At 35.0% G+C, this 20,578-nt stretch overlaps 2 pseudogenes; one reads left to right on the forward strand and one right to left on the reverse strand.

The window, feature by feature from the left end:
* Positions 1-2,109: 2,109 nt before the first annotated feature.
* On the reverse strand, positions 2,110-6,410 carry LOC114024394 (annotated as a pseudogene).
* Positions 6,409-6,857, forward strand: LOC114024564 (annotated as a pseudogene).
* The last annotated feature ends 13,721 nt before the right edge of the window (positions 6,858-20,578 follow it).

Below are 20,578 nucleotides of genomic sequence, written 5' to 3' on the forward strand. Positions count from 1 at the left end.
GGCTTGAGAGTTTAGGGGTCTTTAAAAGTTTTTATTTTTTGTTTTTTTGTTTTTTTGTTTTTTAGAAACAAGCAAGAGATAACAGAAACAGAGGGACAGCTAGTGAAAGCACAAGGAAAGCAGTCTTTTACAAATGCTCACCCTCCAGAGAAGTTAAAAGGTCATTTTATATGAAGTAAGAGCGAACTGGGCTCTACTACAAATTCCTGATTAAGGGGCAAGCTATTAAATCACAGATACAAATGCTTGCATTTATCCCATACCTTTAAGAGTTACCATTTCACAAATAAAACTTGAAAGGTGTTTTTCAGGTTATCAGATAAGAAATGAAACTATAAAATCATGTATTTTTAAAAGATAGTGATTTCACAGAAATTTGTGTTATTTTTGTTTCTTACACAGAAGAATGCAATGGATAGATTCATAGTTGAAAAAAAATTACAATTTTGTATTATTAATAACAGAATGCATCATTCTTTAAAATAATTAACATTTTGTAGTTGAGAAAACTGAGTTAAATGGATAACATGTTTTAGGTCTAGGGCTGTACCCAGGAACTTCATACAAATTGTGATGCAGATATAGCTTTGGGGCACATAAGGTATACTGAAAAGAGATGGTAATCTTTAAATAAATTGCTACCTCTACTATGCTGAGAAAGTCACTTGGTCATAGTATGTTTACTACGTACCTGGCATGCACACACACACACACACACACACACACACATGCACACTAGAGGAATGTTTTACTTCTCTCTACTCTCTGCTGATTTAAAATGAGGCAGGTCCTAAGAAGCAGTCTCAATATATAAAAACACTATAGCTCTGGGAGTGCCTGAGTAGGAACAGATATCATTGAATCCTATGACTATTGCTGAGTTCTCTCACTTATCTATCTGTTACACTATTAATAGGGAACTCCCAATTGTACTTAGTCATCTGAAAATATGTGTAGAAGGCCCCTGCTTTGGTTCTACCCTGATTTGGCAACTACCAAAATGTGAAATCTTGGTTGAGAATAGTCATCCTAAGATTTGTTCTATGATTGGGCCTTTTAGAATAAAAGGTGCTTATCAAGGAAGTGTCTCTTCTTTCAAGCAACTGGTCAGAAATTGTCACTTACTAAGTGATAGTTTGATGATCTCAAATACTTAGTCCAGTTTTCCAAAGTGACCATTTCCTCCTATGCATAACGAATAAGAGTCTGGTGCATACTCAGAGTCCCTGGGATAGTCTATCCACATCGAGAAGTTGAGCAGCCTCCTTCTAAGAGAGGTATGATGAAGTGAGATGTAAGTTACTTGGAGAGGCTATGGAGCATGAGTAGATATTCTAGGTCTGGTTCCAGTCTACTCATTACATGGGTTTGGAGGAACCTTTTTCAATTGATGTGATAGCCAGAATCAAGGGTGTCCTCAAAAGACTTGCATAAGTTATCAGTAAAGACTCTTCACCATTCTTGCTTTGACTGTACTCTGGTGATAAGATTCATTTGTTCACTTCTCTCTGAAGAGAGAAAATGCATAAGGCCTTGTGGATCTCCTCTAAGGAAATGTGGCCCTGTGAAAGGGCCTCTATCTTTGGCTCTGTCCATATTTGTTCCTTTGACTTTTAGGTGAAGGAAAGTAACCTGAAGCTTGAAAGAGTGTGTCATAGAAATCTGGGAGTCATAATCTAGGCTGATTTTTCAGCCAGACCAATATTGGTGTCCAAAAGAGACCTTCAGGAACAAACATTGGGACCAAGGCCAGGGTTGCTGAAAAGATGGCTCATCCTGCAGAATATGCCAATCAAGGTATAAACTATTGAACCAACAACATGTAGATATTGTTGCTAAGAGCAAACCTACTCTCACCAGTGTACTAGGTGGTAAAGGAGTAAAGGTGCTCCCGTGATAATGTAGATAATGTCTGCATGTTTGATCTTGCTGTATTTTCTTTTTTTGGGGGGGGAGGGGAGATGGGGCACAAAAAGATGGTACTAGTACGGAATCTAGTAGGGAAATCTAGTAGGGAAACCTAGAAGAGAGGAGAGGTGAAGAGGCAGAGGGCATGAGAAAAGTTTTATAGAATAAGGCATATGTAAAGTATCTGTAGGTCTAGTCCACTTAGTTTTTATATTGAAAGGATTCCTCTCCTTTCTCACTGAGGAGATTGGTGCTGATGAGTGCCTCTGTCACTGCATAAAGGTCACAGTGGGCAGATGGGTGGCAGTCTTCAAAATAGCCCTTCTTTTCCTGGCCAACCATACTGGGAATGTGGATACTGGAACCACAGTTGGTCATACCAGCAGAGAGCTCATTGATATTGGATGTCTCACGGAAATCTATCAGGTGATAGGCATTGTCCAGACCGCCTTTTGGGTCATAGACTCAGATATAGTGTTGATGTTGTCTACTTAGTATTTTGATGGCTTCTTCAATGTACTTTAAACAATTCTCATCTCTCATGGCCTTGGTTCCAAAGTTCGTGTAGCAACCAGCACCATTCTAATTCCCAGGTATTGGTTTGTGATCAAGCATTATGATCATTCCAAAATCTTCACACATGCTATGGAGAATGAAATGGGAAATCCAGAGGTGATCTCTCATTTTACTCCCTTTACAGTAAAGGTTTTATCTGGAACTCCCACTAAGTTGGCATTACTTCAGCATTTGTCATTGCACCCACCCCAATTTTGACTCCAGTATATAGACAAGCACAATAATGAGCTTCCACTATATCTCTTCAATAGAATTTATCTGTTCCCCCATTTTTTCTTCTACTATTCTTGTTTCTTTCTTTAATCTTCCCAGGAATTTTTATTGGATTTGGGTTTAATTAGCATTTTTCTTTGAAGCTTTTTTGTAGCTGTTTTCACATTGTTATCCTCTTCTGAGTGGTCTTCCCTGCCACCATAGTATCTTTTTATGATTATTTTTTTCTTGTTTGTTCATTTTCCCAGCCTATTTCTTAACTTTGAACTTTATGTAAAAGTTGGACTCTGGGTCACCTGAGGATGGGGAGACAATGTCTTAGGCTTCAGGACTTTTTGTGATGCTATTTTTCAGTTCCAGGATCTACAAGTTTTTGACATTTCCAAGGTTGTCTTCCTTGCTATGATTTCAAAGTAAGTATTCCTTTGTGAAAGTTAATTGATGTTTAGTGGCTAAATCCAATTGAGGTAGCAGTCAATAATCCCTAACAAAGGAAGAAGCATATAGCCAGTGAGGTCTATATGGCAATAGAGATACCACAAACCCACTCAAGGAAACCTTAGTGAGCATATATAGCCTTCCTTGCTGTGGTAGAATGAATCACAACTTATTCACTAGATATCAACACCCCACCTTTATCCCAGGGAATACAGATTGATTTCCTTTTACATAATAGGAGTATAAGATCTGAGAATTAGAAAATTCGAGTTTGAAGAGACCTTTGAGGTTATATTAGCTGACATTTTTATTTTACATATGAAGAAAACTCAGAAAGTGAGTTGCCCAATTAAGATGGTTTGCTATACATGTGCATGTGAAGTGAATATCTACTTGCATATAGACCATTTTCCCATAAATACGCATTATGATTTGAACTATATTTTGGTTAAAAAAACTTTTGACTCAACCTATGATAAAAATGACAATAATAGTGGGTTTGATGTTATATTTTATTTTGTAGAAGATATTAACTAGTCAAAAGAGACCTGTCCCTGGAAATATTGGTTCAAATTCCCTCTCTGCTATTTGGTATCTCTGTGGCTTTTGTCAAAGTCACTTAAACTCTGATTTCTAGTCTTTAAATTAAGAAGCTCCATTCAAATGATCTTTGAGATTCCATCTTTTGTATAGCACTGTTTTATAATGTTAACCATATTTATGTTTCCATAACCCTTTCTAACCTCTGACAGCTATTAAATGGTCCTTAATTTCAGAGTTTGAAATAGGGAACACTCAAGATGGGTCAAACAGCTTCAATAAGATACTTGTCCATTATACACATACAGTAAATAAGTCATTGTTTTTGTACTTATCCTTTTCTGTGGAAGAGATTCCCCCCCCCTTTTTTTTGTTTTTTTGGTTTTTTTTGGTTGGGCAATGGGGGTTAAGTGACTTGCCCAGGGTCACACAGCTAGTAAGTGTTATGTGTTTGAGGCCAGATTTGAACTCGGGTCCTCCTGAATCCAGGGCCGGTGCTCTATCCACTGAGCCACCTAGCTGCCCCAAGAGATCCCTTTGACCCTAGGGCTTGTATTATGAATTCTTCTATTGCTTCTACCTTAATTGTAGATAATTTTCTACCTTAGATTAATTTTAAAACTTTCTCTGGAATTAAATAAGGTTAGCCTTAAACAGCCTAAAACATAACAAAAAAAAATCTATAAAAACTCCCTTTTCAGTTTTTATTACCTGTGGAAGCCAAAGGCTTTGGTGCTACCATCAGAATCCAGTGTGTTACAGGCGATTAAGTACTACATTTATGATTTGGGAAAAAAAAACAGGGTTCAAATAGGAGTAAAAGATCTCTAGCATGAGCAAGTCCCTTAACCTTTTTGACATGGTTAACCTATTGGACACTCCTCTATAAGTAGGTTTTTAAAATATCATTGCTGCCATTAATAATGATACTTACTTTATTCCATCTTTAAATAAAATGTATCTTTCCCAAAGAAAGTGGTTGGGAGAAGAGGGCTTTAAAATGTAACCCTAAACTAACTTCCAGGTGGAACTCATCTGAAGGCAGAAAGTGTGTGTGTGTGTGTGTGTGTGTAAAAAGATGCACAATAATCACACCTTCATTTAAAGGAAAACTGAGAGAAAAATAAGCTACTACCTGTAAAAACACTAGGTACTAGCACTCTTTTTTTCAGTGTGAAGACAACCAGAAAATGTCCAAATACTAGGGTGCATAGAATCCTTTTGAATATTACATAAATACAATGTACATATTTAATGTTTTCCTCAGTTTAATTTCCTTGGAGGTGTGACAAGGGGAGGTGGGATTTCAGTGAGTCTTCTGTTCACAGAAAGTAATCTCTGAAACAATACAGGAAACAAGAAATAATTTGAATCATAATTACTAATATGGTCATTTATTAAAAAATTATTCTTTCATTTATAATACTGGACTTTGTAAAGATTTCTTACCCCTCCTTTTCAAAGTCAGGGCAGAAACTTGGAGTAGCATTTAACTATTTAACATGTTGTCTAAAGAATAACTTACAAGAAGGTGTCACAAGACACCTAGGAATGGAGTGCCTCAATATTATTTCATCTTGGCATTGGGGGAGGAAGCATAGGAACTCATTATAGTCAATGGAGTTCACTATTTGTAGAAACTAGCTGACTGCCTTACTTTGACCTCATCCTCACTTATGTCCATTTAAAGGAAAGTTTGAAACACTGCCCAAAATGAATCTAAATACCTCATATCTTCTAAAACTGGTTCATTATGGCCAAAAGAAAGGTTCAGCCCTTGGGCTTTGACTGTGGCTTCTAAAATATTTTTCCCTCTCCTACAATATCTTTTAGTATTTGCTTCAGCTGCACCTCCCCTCTGGTTATTCAACAATATTTATTGAGTGACAAAGATATGCTGGACATGTATTAGGAGCAAGTAAGGGGTAAGAGAAGCACGAGAAGAAATATAAGATACAATCTGTCTTCTAACAGGTGTTTCCAATCTAACTGGGTATATACAACTAGCTCATAAGGAAGATTTAAGAACTCTGAAAGGAAGAGAAAAGTCAAAACACTTAAATATAATACAATTGAAGTACATACAAGTTGAAGAGAGAGCAATGATATGATTAGAATGGCGTGGGAATAGTCAAGGAATTCTGTGTCATGAAAGAATCTACCCTTGGTTATATACAGAGTGTATCAAAATCTTAATGTAGAGATAGATAGATCAACGGACAGATAGACAGATGTAAATCTATCTATGTTGTAGATACAGTTTAGATTTTCACAAAACATTTTATAAAATTGTTCATATTATTCTCATGGAAAAATAGAGAGATATTAACTAGATGACCATATAAATTAAATGTATTGGGGCATCCAAATGTCAAGAGCTTCATAATATTTCAAAATAATTTGAAATTAGCTTGGAATCTGTGATTGATCCTGAACTGTTAGACATTTATTAATGGTTTGGATAAAACATAGATGACATGCTCTTCTAATTTAAAAATGACACAACACTGGGAGAGATAACTCTCACACTGAGTTGCAGAGAAAGGATCTAGAAAGCTCAACAGTCTGAAGTATGGAGCTGAATCAAAGAAGATGAAATTCCAATGGGATGAAGTTAGATATTTGGGCTTAAAAGATCACAAGTGCAGGAAGGAGTAAATGAAGTTAGATACCAATTTACCTGGGAAAAAAAAAAAAGATTTTTTTTATTTCTCTTTTGCGGCGGCCTGCGACATGCCTTCCCGACTAAGGAAAATGCGGAAGCTCCGCGGGCACGTCAGCCAAGGCCACGGGCGCATGGCAGGCAACCGAAGCACCCTGGAGGCCGCGGCAATGCAGGAGGGCTGCACCATCACCGGATCACCTTCGACAAATATCATCCAGGTTACTTCGGAAAAGTGGGTATGAGGCATTACCACTTGAAGAAGAACCAAAGCTACTGCCCTACTGTCAACCTTGATAAGCTGTGGACACTGGTCAGGGAGCAGACCAGGATTAATGCTGCCAAAAACAAGGAGGGGCTTGCCCCTATCATTGACGTTGTGCAGTCGGGGTACTACGAAGCCCTCGGAAAAGGGAAACTCCCCAAGCAGCCAGTCATCGTGAAGGCAAAGTTCTTCAGCAGAAGAGCAGAGGAAAAAAAATCAAAGGGTGTTGGTGGAGCCTGTGTCCTTGTGGCATAAAAATCCAATGCTATCAGATAAAACAAATATCTTTATTTAAAAAAAAAAAGATCTTAAAGGTAGTGGGGCAGGGAATATGCATTTATATAGTACATACTATGTGCCAGGCAGTGTGTTAAATAACTTTATAAACATTATTTCATTTAATCTTTACAATAATCCTACAAGGTAGATACTATTAATACCCCCACTTTCCAGATGAGGAAACTGAAACAAACAGAAGTTAATTTACTTGCCTAGGATCACAAAGGTATTCTGCAAACCATTTTTCTTCATTTATTTGCAACCAGTGAAAAAAAAAAAGATTATTGATATACCAAACCATACATTAAGTAGCATCAAAGAATAAGGATAGAGAATGGACTTCTGATTTCACTAATAAAAGAAACTTCTTGATAAGGAAACTCTTTCAAACCAAGTGAATTTCTAAATAATTTATGGAATTGTGAAATGAGGGAAAGTGTGCCCAGTTCTTTGTGTACTCACAGGGAAAGATGACAGAAGGAGTAATGCTTCAATCATTCTTAAGGCATAGAGAGTACAGGAGAGAACAGGCAAAGAATGCCAGAGATAAATGGGGGAAAAGGGTGCTACAGAGACAAACAGTATAGGGAGTGGGGTGCGGTGGTGGAGGAAAGCAGGCAGCATAAGCGAACACATTGGGGATGGGTAGAGGCACAGATGGTAGCTTACATAACCAGGATTAGATTTTGGGACATTTGATAGATATCATGGACCCAGATGGAGATGGAAGGGTGCTTGGCCAGACAGGAGTTTAGTATCTCATTTTATAGAGTTTTGGTGGGGGACTAGCTCTCTTCTGTGCCAGCTTGGAGATAGTTCATTAACATATCCAAATATTCTCAAAGCTATCAATATAATTTGATGTTCTACTAGTCTTACTGGGGGGTAACTCGAGCTTATCTGAGATTTACTTATCAAAAGACCAAAAGGTCCTGACAGATGGAACTAAATGACTTCCCCTGATTTAGCCCATAGTCTCAGTACACAATTTTTACTTAATATGTGATAGTTTTCAAATTATTGTCCTTTGCTCTCTAGGCCAGTTCATATGCATCTTCTAGGTTCCCTGTTGTAATCTTACTGCCTAATATTATTACTTTATGCTGACTACTTATAAATGTACTATACTAACTAGCTGAGGGGCTTGTGGTCAAGGGGACAAGATTAACATATAATTTTAATGCACCATGTCAGACACTTTTCTGCAACTATTAGTATTAGAATGTTTCCTGAGCCACTAAAATGATGAGTGACTAGCCCAGAGTCATACAGCTAATATATCTCAGAGGTAGGACTGAAATTTAGGTCTTCCTGGCTCTGAGGTAAGCTTTTTATTCTTTTGCCACATTGCTTTTCCACTGGATTAACACAATTCATTGATATTTATGTGGATTTTATGCCAGAGAGATACTTGGGGATTAATGAAAAATCTCAGTAATTTCTTAAAAGCAATCCAATTTACCCTTCTATTTAATTCTGGAGTTAGCTCATTCAATAGTGTTTATTCAAGATTCATATACAAATGGACCAACTCAATGGATTGTCATAATCTGGCCAATGAACATTCTCTATCCATCTGAAAATTCCTATATGGTGCTCTTGAATGACTATTGCCCTTAGAGATGCAAGTAGCATAGTGGAAAAATAATTGACTTCGAAGCCAAGAAAAACAGGGTTGAAGTTCATTGTTTGACACATACTAGTTCCATTATTCTGGACAAGTCATTTAGCCTCTCAGTGCTCTAAATAATACTATGACTATAAGGTGCAATTCATGCAAACATGAATTGGCATAGTTGTATGATTTTTGATATTTTTGTTATTGATATGGTCAAATATGCTTATGGCATTCCTAATATTGAACAAGTCCTGCATTCCTGGTATAAATTGCACTTAGTTATACTGTATGACCTTCATGATATGTTATTATTATCTCTTTGCTAAAGTTTTATGTAAAATTTTTGCATCAATATTCATTATGGAAATTGATCTGTAGATATATTGATCTGATTTTGCTCTCCTTGGTTTAGGTATCAAAACAATATTTGTGTCGCAAAAGAAATTTAAGATTCCTTCTTTGTCTATATTTTCAAAACGTTTATATAGAATGGGGAATAATCATTCCTTAAATGTTTGATAGAAATCACTCATATACATGGTAGAATCCATCTGCCATGGGGATTTTTTTCTTAGGGAAATTATTTATCACTTTTTCAATTTCTTTTTTTAAGGTACAGTTGTTTAAGTATTCTATTTCCTCTTCTGTTAATGTGGGCAATGTGTGTGTGTGTGTGTGCACATACATATATACACATATATATCCATATCCATATATATACAAACACACCTACACACACTCACACACACACATATACATATATACTGATCTATTTCACTTGTATTGTCAGTTTTACTGGCATATAATTAGGCAAAATTACTCCTAAAATTGCTTTAATTTCATCTTTGTTAGTAGTAAATTAACCATTTTATTTTTGATATTGGTAATTTGATTTTCTTTGGGTTTTTTTTAGTCAAGTAAAAGCAAAGGTTTATATATTTTATTGGGTTTTCTACAAGACCAGATCCTAATTCTACTTATTAGTTTAATGTTTTTTTCTTTCAACTTTTATTAATCTCTTCTTTGATTTCAAAATTTCCATTTTGATGCTTAAATGGGAATTTTTAATTTGTTATTTTTTTCTGGTTTTTTTTTTTTTGTAATTGCATGTCCACTTAATAGATATCCTCTTTTTCTCTTTTACTGATGTAATCATTTAGAGATGTAAAATTTACCCTAAGTAATGCTTTTGCTGCCTCTCACAAAGTTTGGTATACTGTCTCATTGTTGTCATTCTCTTGAATGAAATTATTGATATTTTCAATGAGTTGTTCTTAGACCCACTCATTCGTTAGGTTTATATTATTTAGTTGTCAATTTTTGTGAAGGTGCCATATATATCTGAGAAAAAAGATAAGGTATCATCCTTTCTATTCCCATTCAATTTTCTCCAGAGGCCTATCATATCTGTTTTTTAAAATTCTATTCATCTCCTTAGCATCTTTCTTATTTTGTTTAGATTTACCTAGCTTTGAGAGGAGAAAATTGGGGGGGACCCCCCACTAGCATATTTTTACTAATTCCTCCTATAACTCATTTAAATTTTCTTTTAAGGATCTGAAGATTATTCCATTTGGTGCAAAGATCTTTAGTAGTAGAACAGCTAGGTGGTAAACTGAATAGAGTGCTGGGTTTGGAGTAAGGAAGACTCATGTCCCTGAGATCAAATCTGGCCACAGACACTTACTAGCTTTGTGACATTGGGCAAGTCATTTAAACCTAATTATCCTGGTTTCCTAATCTGTAAAATGAGGTGGAGAAAGAAATGATCAACAGTTCCAGTATCTTTGCTAAGAAAATACCTAATGGAGTCTCAAAGAGGTGGCCATGACTAATACACAACTGAGCAATTATTTAGTATTGATATTACTTCATTGTATGTGGTACCTTTTAGCAAGATGTATTTTCCCTACTTATCCTTTTTAGTAGATATACTTGTTTTTAATTTTGCTTTCTCTGAGAGCACGCTTACTAACCTTGTCTTTTTTTTTTTATTTTAGCTGAAGAGTAATAGATTCTTCTCCATCCTCTTATTTTAACTCTGCATGTGTCTTTTTCTTTCAAATGTGTCTCTTGTAACTGGCTTCTAATCCATTCTGTTGTCCACTTCAATTTTATGGGTGTTTATTCCATTCACAATCAGAATTAAAATTACTAACTGCACATTTCTCTCTATCCTGTTTTCTTCTGTTTATTCTTCTTTCTCTCTTTACCCTGTCTCTCCTCAAAAATTTGTTTTACTTCTGACCACTACTCCCTTAATTCACTCTCTTTTTTATCACCCTACCTTTTCTTATTCCCTTTTCTTTCTACTTTTCTGTTGGGTAAGATAGATTTCTATCTTTGTGTGTGTGTGTGTGTGTGTGTGTGTGTGTGTGTGTATGGGTGTATGTGCATGTGTTTGTGTATGTATATGTATATATACATGTGAACATATGTGTATGTGTATATATGTGTATACATATACATACATACATACATATATATTCTTCTCTCTTTGAAGTAATTCACATGAAAGTGAGGCTGAAGCATTGAAAACTCCTCCACTGTAAATGTTCCTTCTTGTGAGATTCTATTATGTGAGATAATTTTACCTATTTTTTTTCTCTCCCTTACCCCTGCTGGCAATGCATCCATCCTTTTCTACCATCCACCAACATAATTGATTTACTCTTGTGCCCTTAAGTAGATTCCTTCTAACAATCCTAATGATGATAAAGTTGTTAGTAGTTACATCTATCATCTTCCCTTATAGAAATATAAATGCTTTACCTTCACTAAGTATCTTATGACTTCTCTCTCATATTTACCTTTTTTATGCTTCTTTCATGTCTTGTGTTTAAGAGTCAAATTTTGTAGTCAGCTTTAGTTTTTTCATCCAGAATGCCTAAAAGTACTCTATTTTATTAAATTTCCTTTTTTTCCCTCCAGAAGGAACAAGCTCAATTTTACCGGATAGTTATTCTTGGTTATAATTCTGGCTCTTTTGCCTTCTACAATATCATATTTCAAATCCTCCTTCCTTTAATGTGGTAATGATTAAATCTTATGGAATTCTGACTGTGGTTCCATGATATTTGCATTGTTTCTTTTGGGCTTCTAGAAATATTTTCCCTTTTACCTGGGAGCTCTGAAATTTCTCTATAATTTTTCTGGGAGTTTTCATTTTGGGCTTTCTTTCAGGACATGATTAGTGGATTCTTTCAGTTTCAATTTATTCTCTGGTTTCAGGATATTGGGATACCAGGACATATTTTCCCTTATAAATTATTTTTTAAAAAAATATAATTAATTTGGGGCAGCTAAGTGGCACAGTGGATAGAGCACTGGCCCTGAACTCAGGAGGGCCTGAATTCAAATCCAGCCTCAGACCAAACACTTAACACTTACTAACTATGTGACCCTGGGCAAGTCACTTAACTCCAATTGCCTAAAATATATATGTAAGTATGTATGTATGTATGTATATGTGTATATATGTATATGTGTATATATATAATTATATATATAATTTATTTATTTTTAGTTTTCAATAATCACTTTCATAAGGTTTTGAGTTTTACATTTTCTCCCCCTCCCATCTTTCCCCCTTTCCAATATGGAGTGCAATCTAATGTAGACTCTATTTATATATTCATATTAAGCATATTTTCATATTAGTCATGATGTATAGAAGAATTAGAACTAATGGAGTAACCACAAGAAAGAAAAAATAAAACAAAACAACAAAAGAAAAGGATAACAAATAGTATACTTCCATCTACATACAGACTCCATGGTTCTTTTTCTCAATGTGGATAGCATTTTCCACCTTCAATCTTTTGGAGTCGTGTTAGGTCCTTGGATTGCTGAGAAGAACTAGGTCTATCAAGTCAGTCATCTCACAATGTGGCCATTACTGTGTATAATGTTTTCCTGGTTCTGCTCATTTCACTCACCATCAGTTCATGTAAGTCTTTCCAGGATTTTCTGAAGTGTACATGCTCATCATTTCTTATAGCACAATAATATTCCATTACATTCATACACCACAATGTGTTCAGCCATTCCATAAATGATGGGCTTCCCCTCAATTTCCAATTCTTTGCCACCACAAAAAGAGCTGCTATAAATGTTTTTGCACATGTGGGTCCTTTTCCCATTTTATGATCTCTCTGGTGTGCAGACCTATGAGTGGTATTGCTGGGTCAAAAGGTATGTGCAATTTTATAGCCCTTTGGGTATAGTTCCAAATTGCTCTCCAGAATGGCTGTATCATTTCACAACTACACCAACAATGCACTAGTGTTTCAATTTTCCCTCATCTTCTCCAACATTTATCATTTTCCTGTTTTGTCATATTAGCCAATCTGATAGGTGTGATGCAGTACCCCATAGTCATTTTGATTTGTATTTCTCTAGTCAATAGTGATTTAGAGCATTTTTCATATGACTATAGATAGCTTTAATGTCTTCCTCTGAAAACTGCCTATTCATATCCTTTTACCATTTATTATTTGGGGAATGACTTATATTCTTATAATTTCTACTCATTTTTCTATAAATTTTAGAACTGACCACTTTATCAGAGACAGTGGTTGTAAAAATTGTTTTCCAGCTTTCTGCTTTCCTTCTAATCTTGGCTTCGTTTGCTTTATCAGTACAAAAAACCTTTTTAGCTTAATATAATCAATATTATCCATTTTCCATCTCATAATGTTCTCTATCTCTTGTTTGGTCATAATTTTTCCCTTCTCCATAAAGCTTTAGTTAATTTTTGTACTTAAAAAAATTGACAATTCTGCTTTTTAAGGGGTTCTTCTCTTCAGTGAAGTTTTATACCTCTTTTACTATTTGGATAATTTTAAAAATATTATTTTCTTCAGTATTTTGTCCCATTTTTTACTAAGTTGTTAATAGTCTTTTCATAATTTTATTGCTTTTTCTCTACCACTCTAACTTTGAAAATCATTTTTTAGCTTTTCCAGAAATATTTGTTGGGCTTTATCTGATTCCCATTTTTTTCTTTGAAGATTTGCTTGTAGCTATTTTGATATTACTGTCTTCTGAGTTTCTGTCTTGATCTTTCTTGTCATTGTAATGGCTGTCTATGGCCAGTTTCTTTTATTGTTTTTGTTGATTTTTTCCAAACTTTTTTTTTTAACTTTAAACTTTATGTTTAAGATGCACTCTGATGCAGATGGAGAACTGTCTTAAGTTTCAGCCTTTTTTGTGCTGCTATCTTCAGAGCTAGTTCTGAGGCTTTCGAAGTTTTGGATGTTTCCAAAATTTTGATCTAGGGAGAGGTGTGGTCACTCTTGTCCTTGCCCAAAAAGCACCCTTAGTCCTTTGCAGCCACAAACACTGTTGATCCTCATGGTCCCTGCTGTCTTATGACTGAAGGCACTACTGCTTCTCAGGGACCCTCCTCTCTTATGACCAAAAATGCTGCCCACCACTATGGAACTGCAATCCAAAAGTGCATGTAGGCAACATGAGTTGCCAAACAGTGCCTGATCATGTGCGCAGTCGTAATATTGGGGTTCCTTGCACTCTTTTTTCTGATTAGTTGTCTAAACCCAGTATTGTCAACGGGCTGAGAACTCCTGAAGTTGCTGCTGCTGTTGTTTTTGTAGTTGCCTACAAGGCCTACAGATGGTTTATCAGCTATGTGGGCTCTCAACCAGTCCCTACCCTAGTGTTACAGACCTCACCCTCTTAAGTTGTCTTTGGCTGGGAAAAAATATATCTCAATGTTTTGTTTGTTTGGTTCGGTTTGGTTTGGTGTTGGTTATGCCACTCCAAAATTCAGATTGGGTACTATTTTAAGTTTGTTTGGAAGAGAATGTTGGGAGAGTTCTGCTTTAGTACCTTTCAACTTCTTGGCTTCATCTTTGGAAGTGCAGACCTGTATTGATAGAAGAAATATGTGTATTTGGGAATTTCCTCAAAAAAAAAATGAAATCACAGTTCAATACTATTTTTTTATGGATCTCAGGAGAAGATTCTGCAGTGTTCTGGAACTTGATGTAATCATTGCAAAGACAGACAAAAACACAGATATTAGATAACAGCACCACTACAATGGAACCCCTCTTCTATTTGGATATTGCAGAACATTGTGTTTAATTTAAAACAAAATATTTTATTTGTATCTATGTCCTTGTTTTTATTAATTGCTTGATATGGAGAATGAGAGGATATTTAACATTGTTTCAGATGTAAGAGAGAGTACTTGTTAAAAAGTAAATCTTTCAAACTATATTCTGTTGATTTGTCTTTTATAAATCTTTTTTTTAATCAATTGTGTGGTTAGGAAGAAGCCATCTTCCTGCAAAAAATTACTTGCAAACTCTTTTGTGTTTCCTTTACATATCTTCATGAAGGACATCTTCAACATATGCATGGATATTTCTCATGTCAATTTTCAAAAAATGCAGAAATAAGCATGTGGATGCATATTTTCTAAAATCTTCTTATTCATTTTTCTTTTTTTCTGATAATATTGTTAGTGCTCTTTTCTCTTTTGATAATTTCCCCTTTTAAGATTTTCTGAAAATCTAGCCATTAGTGCCTTTAAACTTTTCTTGTCTCCAGAATAAACTTCTATATTTATTCGGTCACAACCAGTTGCTCTTCCTAATATCATGTTCTTAGGTGTAATCTCCACATCCTCAAATAAGCACAGCATGTACTGAGTTGGTAGAGTCCAAATGCTTCCAGTGTAATCAATGATGAGAATAGATTGCTATAGCAACTCTAGCAAGACTATTTCACATTTTGATTTGTTGTTTTCCTTCAACTTTCAACAAAATGCTCTGAAGATGATCTGGTTTAGCTAGCCCTTACAGCAAACCTTCTACCTTCCATTGCTATACTTGACTTTACAATGAGGTTACTAAATATTAGATGTAAGTTAATTTGTTTTTTAAGAACTTGCCAAGTTTTGTTTGATTGCTTTGTTTTTATTGAAATATTTTGACATAGCAGATAATTCCTAATACAAAAACCTCTACAAAGATCATCTCTCCTTCAAAGTCTTAAGCAAACTTAATTAATAGTGTTCATGACTAATAGTATATATCACTTTCTGTCTGTGTAGATGACTGTTTATTAGTAGAATGGTAGAATGTCTGCACTAACTGTAAAATAATAGGAAGAATATTTCCATTGCATTTAATGTGAGTTTTGTGGCCTCATTGTCATTGATGTATTATAGCCATTGTGTATATAAACCCACAGATTATATTACACATAAATTGTGTGTGTGTGTGTGTGTTTTTTGTGTGTGTATGTGTGTTTCTTTTGGAACTATTTTCTGTCTCTAATTTCTTCATATTCACTTTCAATTATGGCACAGTAATGCCCTATTACATTTTTTAACCAAAATACATTTGGACACTCCCCCTCCTTCAACACGGACATTATTTCTGCTTTTTGGCTATAACAAATAATGATACCATGAGTTTGATTTCTTCACTTAAAACCATTAACCACCTGGGGAGGATAGTGTCAAGAATCAGCACACTAAAGGAACTTTGTGGTAGTTAATATTGATATTTTATTTAGTATTTTAGTCATACTATTATGAGTGATATTGGGGCACATGAGACTCTGGTGTGAGGGATTGCCCAGCCCTTTTCAAGGCTGTTTATCTACCATTCATCCAGCTCTCACCTATGACTTCAAAAAGCTATAGCATGCCTAGTGGCCACATCCCAGTTAAATTGACTCAGCAGACCACTCAAACGAAGTTGAAAGTTACAGGCAGGACTTAAACCCATTGGTGAGTTACTGGGATGACTATCCCAGATTTTTCTGTGAACATCCTGCTCATCATTTCTTAGAGCACAATAATATTCCATCAAAATCATATGCCACAATCTGTTAAGCCTTTCCCCAATTGATGGTCTGTGAGGTTTGGATTCAACCAAAGAGCTGCATTTGAGGACCTAGAGAACCACATGTGGACTTGAGGATGCAGGTTACCCACCCCTGGATTAGACCATAAGGCACCTCCTATAGTCTGAGACTTCTAAGGAACAAAAATCTTTTACGCCATTTTCAGCATTTGAAATGTGAATTATTACTGAGTCATTCTATAGTACACAGATTTATTTAAGTTTTTTTTTTTTGCTTATTTGTTTCCTTAGATTACATGCCAGAAGTACTGATCCTCATTATTGATTTTCTTAGGAGGAATGACCAAAATTCTCTTGAAAATACATCATATCTCTTGGTTTTGCCAGATGTTTGGGGCACAAGACAGTTGCATTTACTTTCTGTGACATTATTTTCTGATGCCGAATAATTATATTATGAGCTCTTTGAGGGCAGGAACTGTTTTCTCCTTTCTTTGCACTCACATCACTTAGCACATGCCTGGAACATAGTAAGTGCTTAATAAATGCTTGCTGATTTGAGTTGGCGAGAATCCTTTCCATAATGAGATAGGCTAACTTTTGAAAAGGAAATTCAGTTTATCTGTCATAAGAGCATACAATTTAGAGCTAGGAGAGGCATTTTAGATAATCTAATCTTTTAAAACAGGGTTTATTAATCTTTTTGCACTTTAGAATGCTTCGATAGTCTAGTGAATCCTACAGACCCCTTCTCAAAATAATGTTTTTATATGTGTAAAATACATAAGATTACAAGGTAAATCAATTATATTGATACATAGTATATGTATTTATCTATCTGTTCATCTATCTCTATCCATCTATCTATCCATTTATCCATACATTCATACACATACAAATGCATGTGCATGTATGAATACATACAAAAATGTATACATATATACCAATTTATATATACATATATTTTACTTACTATCTATATACATATTTCTCCTCTCCTCCCAAATGAGAAACTTTTTTTTTTAGATTTAAGAAAAACAAAGCCCAAAGAAGTGGAATTCTTTGTCCAGAGTCACACAGGCAGTACTATAAGCAACAGAATCAGGATTCAAACACAAACCTCCTTATTTCCTACTCCAAAACTCTTTCTATTGTATACCTTTGATGTCCCTTGCATCTAGATGCTTCCAGGGATTGTGTTTCTATGACATAGTCTTCGAAAACCCTGCATCACTCTGTGATTTGCTACCATCTATTGTTTACTTGAAACGTATCAATTGTTTACTGAAGCAAATCAGATAGCTACCACCATCTATTATTTATATGAGACAAATCAATTGTTTGCTGAAGCAAATCAGATAGTTAATAAGTATTTTCTGTTGTGGGTCCATATACCACATTGAGAGACTCAGATAATTAATAATTTTTGTCAGCTGCACTGCTGCCCATGGCATATTCAAAGAATCCATTAAAGAGTTCCATCACATGAGTGAACCTTATCTCTAGGATTCAGTATATGTTGAATAGGATAGCAGAAAAAGCACTAGCTCTGGAGTCAGAAAAGCTGGGTTTAAATACCAACTCTGATGCTTATTACCTGTGTAATCTTGGAAGAATCATACTATCTCTCTGGGTCTCAGTTCCTTCCTTGTAAAACAAGAGGTTTGGAGTAGTTGGTTTCTAATGTACTTTCTAATTCTAGATCTATGAAACAATAAGTCATTTGAACTCTGTGCCTCAATATCCTTATCTGTAAAATGAAGGCATTGGCCTAGATGACCTCTGGGGTTCCTTCTATGTCAATGGTCCTAGGATTTGTGGAAAGGTATGGATGATAGTTGTACAGGATGAAAATTCATGAGTGGATTGGAATCTGCACCACTGGAGGGAGTGCTCACACTGATGAGATCTTGGATCCACTGAAACAAAAAAAAAATTCTCTTTTTGAAACTGATTTCCTCCTCCAAAAGAGACAAGGCAGACGTGGAATTTGTTTTACATTCCTGAAATTTCTTTTACTTGAATTAATCACAATCAAATAAATTAATCTTATTCCCTCTAGTTCATATTACTCTAATTAGCAATAGAAATTGACAATAAATTTGTTAGACTCATTTTTCAAAAGAAGTTGAAACTTCAGATAGGCAACATAAATCAGTCTCATCTTTATTTATGTATTCATTTTTCTATTTATCTATTTCTTTTATACCTTGCCTCCTAACTTCTCATCCTTGGATAATGGCTTTAAAAAAAAAGAAACTGTATTTGTTATTTGGAATTTGGGCCAATTTTAAAGTTTTTTCATTTTTTTTCCTAAGGAAGTCCTGTCACCTCTAAATAGTAGATAATATTTATTGTAATCATGTGTGATTGAAATTTTAATATCTCACAACAAATGGAGTAAAAAAAATCACAGGTGTGTATTTGTATGTGTGGCAGGTACTAGGAAACAAGAACAGAGAAGAGATAAATATTTATAAATGTAAAATTGCATTGTGCATGAACTTAAATTTATTTGCATTAAATTAAAAAACTATTACATTGTATTATGTGTCCAGTACTACTTGTAACAAAATGTATTTTAAAAAATTAAAATCAGCATTTTTTGTGACTTTGAATAATTTCTCTATAAGAACAAGAGAAAGATTCTCTGGTCGTGTTTCTGTGAGCATATGTGAATTCTACAAGATTAAAACAATCTGATAACTTTATTTGATGCCCCAAGTTGCAAACAGAACAATTATTTACTGGCTTTCAGAGATACATCAAAAGCTTCAATCAAAGAATCAGAGAATTTGAGGGGCAGAAAGGACATTAGTGATCATTTAGTCTAACTCATATACAAAAGCATTCCCCACTATAATATATCCAATACGTGGTCACTAAGTCTTGGCTTGACATCTATGGAGGGGAATCCACCACCCCATCTCAAGATAACCCATTCCATTTGTTAGAAAGTTTTGTTGTTGTTCGTTTGCTTGCTTGTTTTTCATGACATCCACCAAAAATGTTTGCCTCTTTGCAACTTCCATTCATTTTTTCTGATTCTGCCCTCTTGGAATAAATTTAATACCTCCTCCATATGAGATCCCACTTGTAAACAACTATCAGGAACCCCTCCATACACTTCCAGTCTTCTTTTCTCCAAGCTGAACCTACCATATTCAATTTGATTTTGTTAGAAATGTAGAGTTTGAGTCTATACCAAAAAGAAACAGAGGCAGATACAAAGCAGATTTTAAGAGAAACCATAAATACATTATGTACATATGCATAATACATACAAACATGAATATATATATATATATATATATACATACAGATGTGAATGTATGTGTAGATATGTGTTTAAGTATGAAGATATAGATATAAATACAGATATATCAATCTACCTATCTTTCTATCTATATATGCAGATAATGATAGAGAGATGGAAAGATAGACATAAAAAAGGTGAAAGGATATGCTGGAACAAGAGTACTAGCTCACAAGAGCTGATTGTTGAATTTTCAGTGTGAGCATTTATGATTGCCTCAACTCCTTGCCTGTAAAATGAGCTGGAGAAGGAAACAGTAAACCACTTCTGTTTCTCTGCCAAGAAAAGCTCCAAGATGGGGTCATGAAGAGTTGGATATGGCTGAAATAACTTAAACAACAACAATCACCTTACCATCTAAGTCTTCTTTTATCTAGGCTAGACCTGCCCTGTTCCTTTAACATATACTGATGGATAACATCAAAACCTTTCACCTCATTGCCTTCTGGATACTCTCCAATTTATCAATATCTTTAAACAGTGGTGTCCAGAACAGATCACAACAGTCCAGGTGAGGACTAAGGAGGGCAGAGCTCAGTGGGATTATGACCTCAGCATTCTTGGAAGCTATGTCTTAGTGCAACCCAAGATTCCATGAGTGTTTTTGTGTCCCATATCACAATGCTAATTTGTAATGATGGTGCAGTCCACTATTTTAACTTTCAGAAATATTTTTTTTTCAAGAAATACTATCTAAACAAGTCCCCTTCATAATGTACTACTGAAGGCTATTTCTGTACCCATGTGAGATATTATATTTACCCCTTTTTAATTCCATCTAAATATATATTCATCCCAACGATCTAGATTGTCAAGATCTTTTTTGGATTGTGGTTCTGTCATCCATTGTATTTGTTATTGCTCTCAGCTTTGTGCCATCTACAAAGTTGATGAAGATGTTATCTATGAATTTATCCTAGAC

The sequence above is a fragment of the Vombatus ursinus genome, unplaced genomic scaffold (assembly GCF_900497805.2).
Source record: "Vombatus ursinus unplaced genomic scaffold, bare-nosed wombat genome assembly UNPS02014821.1, whole genome shotgun sequence".
Lineage (NCBI taxonomy): Eukaryota > Metazoa > Chordata > Mammalia > Diprotodontia > Vombatidae > Vombatus > Vombatus ursinus.